The sequence below is a fragment of the Pecten maximus genome, unplaced genomic scaffold (genome assembly GCF_902652985.1).
Source record: "Pecten maximus unplaced genomic scaffold, xPecMax1.1, whole genome shotgun sequence".
Lineage (NCBI taxonomy): Eukaryota > Metazoa > Mollusca > Bivalvia > Pectinida > Pectinidae > Pecten > Pecten maximus.
The window spans coordinates 23,466-29,349 of NW_022982658.1; the positions used below are offsets into that span (position 1 = coordinate 23,466).

The window sequence follows — 5,884 nt, forward strand, 5'->3', positions numbered from 1 at the left end:
GAAAATTAGTGAATAGTCAAAGATTATGGACAGCTGAAATTGATGGAGGCTTTAACAGAATATCAGTGACAGGTCAATACTTACCCACTTTCTGATTAAAAAATGACTTTATTTTTTTATGTGAAAGATGTTACATATGTGAAAGATGTTACAAATGCTATTGTATCAAATATTGAACACAAGTACACATTGTAAATTGAAGTGCCAAATTTTTGAAATGTTTAGATTAAGATAATTTGTTTATAATTTTCCATATTTGTATTGTGGCATTATTGTCATCTGCACTATGTTTACTTTTCTCTTTTCCTAAGATTGCTAGTAGATTACTCAAACTTGATATGTCTACTTTCTGTGTGACAAAAATGCTAGTAGAATACTTAAAATTGATATGCCAGAGTTTGAAAGACGTGTTGGTATCGAGGATATGACACAGTATTTATGTATTTTAATACTTATGTCTCATCCTGTACTTGGGTTTCTGGTACATTACCGAGAAATCTTCTGCGCTAACGAGTGCTAGATTTTTCTTGGTACCTTGGTGAGACATTTGATGCAAAGTGACGTCTTAATTAAAACAACATGTCTTTCTGTTGCATATTCCACATGGGTGGTAATCCTGTCAAATTAAAGAATTGGGAATATATAGTGTAGTCCTAGATCCTTTAGTTTTTAGCCCACCATCATCAGATGGTGGGCTGTTCAAATCGCCCTGCGTCCGTGGTCCGTCGTCCGTCCGTCCCTCCGTCCGTCCGTCCGTCCGTCCCTCCGTCCGTAAACAATTCTTGTTATCGCTATTTCTCAGAAAGTACTGAAGGGATCTTTCTCAAATTTCATTTGTAGGTTCCCCTTGGTGCCTAGTTATGCATATTGCGTTTTGAGACCAATCTGAAAACAACATGGCCGACAGGCAGCCATCTTGGATTTTGACAATTGATGTTTGTTATCGCTATTTCTGAGAAAATACTGAAGGGATCTTTCTCAAATTTCATAAGTAGGTTCCCCTTGGTGCCTAGTTATGCATATTGCGTTTTGAGACCAATCTGAAATCAACATGGCCGACAGGCAGCCATCTTGGATTTTGACAATTGAAGTTTGTTATCGCTATTTCTGAGAAAGTACTGAAGGGATCTTTCTCAAATTTCATATGTATGTTCCCCTTGGTGCCTAGTTATGCATATTACGTTTTGAGACCAATCTGAAATCAACATGGCCGACAGGCAGCCATCTTGGATTTTGACAATTTAAGTTTGTTATCGCTATTTCTGAGAAAGTACTGAAGGGATCTTTCTCAAATTTCATATGTAGGTTCCCCTTGGTGCTTAGTTATGCATATTGCGTTTTGAGACCAATCAGAAAACAACATGGCCGACAGGCAGCCATCTTGGATTTTGACAATTGAAGTTTGTTATCACGATTTCTGAGAAAGTGTTTAAGGGATCTTTCTTAAATTTCACATGCAAGTTTCTCTTGGTGCCTAGTTATGCATATTGCGTTTTGAGACCAATCAGAAAACAACATGGCTGACAGGCAGCCATCTTGGATTTTGACAATTTCAGTTTGTTATCACTATTTCTGAGAAAGTACTGAATGGATCTTTCTAAAATTTCATACGTAGGTTTCCCTTGGTGCCTAGTTATGCATATTGCGTTTTGAGACCAATCAGAAAACAACATGGCCGACAGGCAGCCATCTTGGATTTTGACAATTGAAGTTTGTTATCACTATTTCTGACAAAGTACTGAATGGATCTTTCTGAAATTTCATACGTAGGTTTCCCTTGGTGCCTAGTTATGCATATTGCGTTTTGAGACCAATCAGAAAACAACATGGCCGACAGGCAGCCATCTTGGATTTTGACAATTGAAGTTTGTTATCACTATTTCTGAGAAAGTACTGATGGGATCTTTCTCAAATTTCATATGTAAGTTTCCCTTGGTGCCTAGTTATGCATTTTGCGTTTTGAGACCAATCAGAAAGCAACATGGCTGACAGGCAGCCATCTTGGATTTTGACAATTGAAGTTTGTTATCACTATTTCTGAGAAAGTACTGAATGGATCTTTCTCAAATTTCATATGTAAGTTTCCCTTGGTGCCTAGTTATGCATATTGCATTTTGAGACCAATCTGAAAATAACATGGCCGACAGGCAGCCATCTTGGATTTTGACAATTGAAGTTTGTTATCGCTATTCCTGAGAAAGTACTGAATGGATCTTTCTCAAATTTCATATGTAAGTTTCCCTTGGTGCCTAGTTATGCTTATTGTATTTTGAGATCAATTGGAAAACAACATGGCCGACAGACCGCCATCTTGGATTTTGACAATTGAAGTTTGTTATCTCTATTTCTCAAAGTACTGAATGGATCTTTCTCAAATTTCATAAGTAGGTTCCCCTTGGTACCTTGTGTCCTGAAAACAACCTGGCAAACAAACAGCCATTATCGTTTAATCTCAAATTTCTTATATAGCTAGGATTCCCTTGTGTGAAAAGTACTGGAGGGATGTCTCAATTTGCACAGATTAGTAAAATGAAGGGAAAAGTAGAGAAAAGATCAATCTGACATGGTACCTATGAAGATCATTCAATGGTGGGCGCCAAGATCCCTCTGGGATCTCTTGTGACAATTGAAGTTTGTTATCGCTATTTCTGACAAAGTACTGAAGGGATCTTTCTCAAATTTCATATGTAGGTTCCCCTTGGTGCCTAGTTATGCATATTGCATTTTGAGACCAATCGGAAAACAACATGGCCGACAGGCAGCCATCTTGGATTTTGACAATTGAAGTTTGTTATCGCTATTTCTGAGAAAGTGCTGAAGGGATCTTTCTCAAATTTCATATGTAGATTCCCCTTGGTGCCTAGTTATGCATATTGCATTTTGAGACCAATCGGAAAACAACATGGCCGACAGGCAGCCATCTTGGATTTTGACAATTGAAGTTTGTTATCGCTATTTCTGAGAAAGTACTGAAGGGATCTTTCCCAAATTTCATATATAGGTCCCCCTTGGTGCCTTGTTATGCATATTGCATTTTGAGACCTATCGGAAAACAACATGGCCGACAGGCAGCCATCTTAGATTTTGACAATTGAAACTTATTATCGCTATTTCTAAGAAAGTGCTGAAGGGATCTTTCTCAAATTTCATATGTAGGTTCCCCTCGGTGCCTAGTTATGCATATTGCATTTTGAGACCAATCGGAAAACAACATGGCCGACAGGCAGCCATCTTGGATTTTGACAATTGAAGTTTGTTATCGCTATTTTTCAGAAATTGCTGAAGGGATCTTTCTGAAATTTCATATGTAGGTTGCCCTCTGTGCCTAGTTATGCATATTGGATTTTGAGACCAGTCAGAAAACAACCTGCCCAACAGGCAGCCATCTTGTATTTTGATAATTGAAGTTTGTTATCGCTATTTTACAGAAGGTACTGAAGGGATCTTTCTCAAATTTCATATGTAGGTTCCCCTTGGTCCCTGGTGTTACATTTTGGGACCAATCCGAAAACAACAGACAGCCATTATCACTAAATCTTAAATTTCATATATAGGTTCCCCTTGTTTGAAAAGTACTAGAGGGCTGTTTCTGAATTTACACAGATTAGTAAGACTTAGAGGAAGGGAAAAGTAGAGAAAAGATCAATCTGACATGGAACCTATAAAGATCATTCAATGGTGGGCGCCAAGATCCCTCTGGGATCTCTTGTTTTGTTTTGTTTTTTCCTTTATAAAAGCTATTGACTTTAGTGGTATTTGTGATTTTGTCTTGAATTTATTTAATTTCACATACAAATATCAGATAAGTTATTTGACTTGCTGCAGACAAGCAAGCTGGTCCCTTGTTTTTTTAAAATTATTTTCATTACTGTTGAAATTAAAATAAACGTTATCTTTAAATGTTGCGAGACGTTTTTATTTCTTTCTGAACAAGAACCATGGAAGGAGGAGGAAATTACCTGGTTTCTTGTTTTATCAATCATTGATGAGTACCACTGATGTTTTTTAATGTGATTTTTTCCGTATTGAAATAAATAAATATATTCCTAGATACTATATTCAATATCCAAATACTTTGGAAATGCTCTGAATTATTTTGTACAAAATTTTTTAAAGTATTCAAAAGACTATGCGCTTTTTCCCCATTATATTATGCAAACATTTCAGTCTCCATGTTAACTATACCAGTGCTATCTATTGTCTAATGTTAATTTTTTGTGTATATTCTGGTGTACGTTGCTCATGTATCCTATATATATAGTATATATGATCTGAGTGTCAAATCAAAAACTTCTGAAACTTCTTCCTACTTTAAAAAAAAAGGGGGGGGGGAGGGGGGCAAAAAACACATATACAGACCTACTGAGTCTATAATGTGAAAAGATATCATTCCGAATCAATACAAATGACTTGTTTATCTACTGACCCAACATCTGTAAGTAGTTCATCTTGTAAAAGAAGAAAAAATATGGAACGCTTCACAATTAAGCACGTCATCCTTACGCAGGGGCTTGCTAATCTTCTCTGTATCGTTCCAATTTTAATGTGTGTACGTGAGTACAACTAGAGAGTGTTACAGCCCGCATTATATAGGATTGTTCTGACAGGTAGATCATAAAAGGTCCGAAACATTTACATATTTATATAACGTCTGTTGTACGTTATTAAAGGGGAATAATTAATGATAACAAGTACATCGATCTATCTGTATTACCGTCCAGTATAATTGTAACTGGTAATTGCCTGATCTAGAAAGTGTAATTATCTTTTAATTATATGTACTTGAAAACGTTTATTACTTTAAGAAAGACACTAACGATAAAATAATACAATGAATTGATAATCGTAGGTGATACGTATTTATGAAAGAATTGTTCCCAACTCTTAAGCAGTATGTGTATTTCTTCTCAGTTGATTTTAATAAATTGTCGAATCTTTGTAATATTTGTTGAACGGGTTAAACTATCAGAGTGTTAAAAAGTATGAAATCGCTTTAACCATGAAACAGAATGTAAAAATTTAGATTATGAAATAAACTTTAAAGGCCAGTGTTGGGAGTAAACAGCTAAAACGACAATGTTGGGTTTTAAATAGCATTGCGTTATATATTAACTGGACATGAAAATTGATTGGACACAACATCTGTTAGTACTTTGTCTTGTTATCAAAACTAGATTCCGTAAGGTTAAGAAAAAAATATGGAACGCTTCACGATTAAGCACGTCATCCTTACGCAGGGGCTTGCTAATCTTCTCTGTATCGTTCCAATTTCAATGTGTGTACGTGAGTACAACTAGAGAGTGTTACAGCCCACATTATATAGGATTGTTCTGACAGGTAAATCATAAAAGGTCTGAAACATTTACATATTTATATAACGTAAGTTGTACGTTTCTAAAGGGGAATAATTAATGATAACACGTACAACGATCTGTCTATATTACCCGTCCAGTATAATTATAACTGGTAATTCGCCTGATCTAGAAAGCGTAATTATCTTTTTAATTTATGTACTTGAAAACGTTTATTACTTCCTTTCGTTGTTAATCATAGCTTTTCAATTAAAAAAAGAAAACAGTAAAGAAACAATTACACAATGAATTGATAATCGTAGGTGATACGTATTTATGAAAGAACTATTCCAAATTCTTAAGCAGTATGCATTTCTTCTCAGTTGATTATAGTTAATTGTCGAATCGTTTTAATATTGGTTGAAGGGTTAAATTACCAGTGTTAAAAAAAATATGAAATCGTTTTAACCATGAAACAAAATGTAAAAATTTAGATTATGAAATAAACTTTGAGGGTCAGTGTTGAGAGTTAACAACCACAGCAAGAAAAAAAAGAAAAACAAAACTAGGAACCAGTTCCGAGTTCCGTAAGA

At 35.4% G+C, this 5,884-nt stretch overlaps 2 pseudogenes; both read right to left on the reverse strand.

The window, feature by feature from the left end:
- Positions 1-4,462: 4,462 nt before the first annotated feature.
- Positions 4,463-4,561, reverse strand: LOC117320713 (annotated as a pseudogene).
- A 631-nt stretch (positions 4,562-5,192) lies between these two features.
- LOC117320715 lies at positions 5,193-5,291 on the reverse strand (annotated as a pseudogene).
- Between the last annotated feature and the right edge of the window lie 593 nt (positions 5,292-5,884).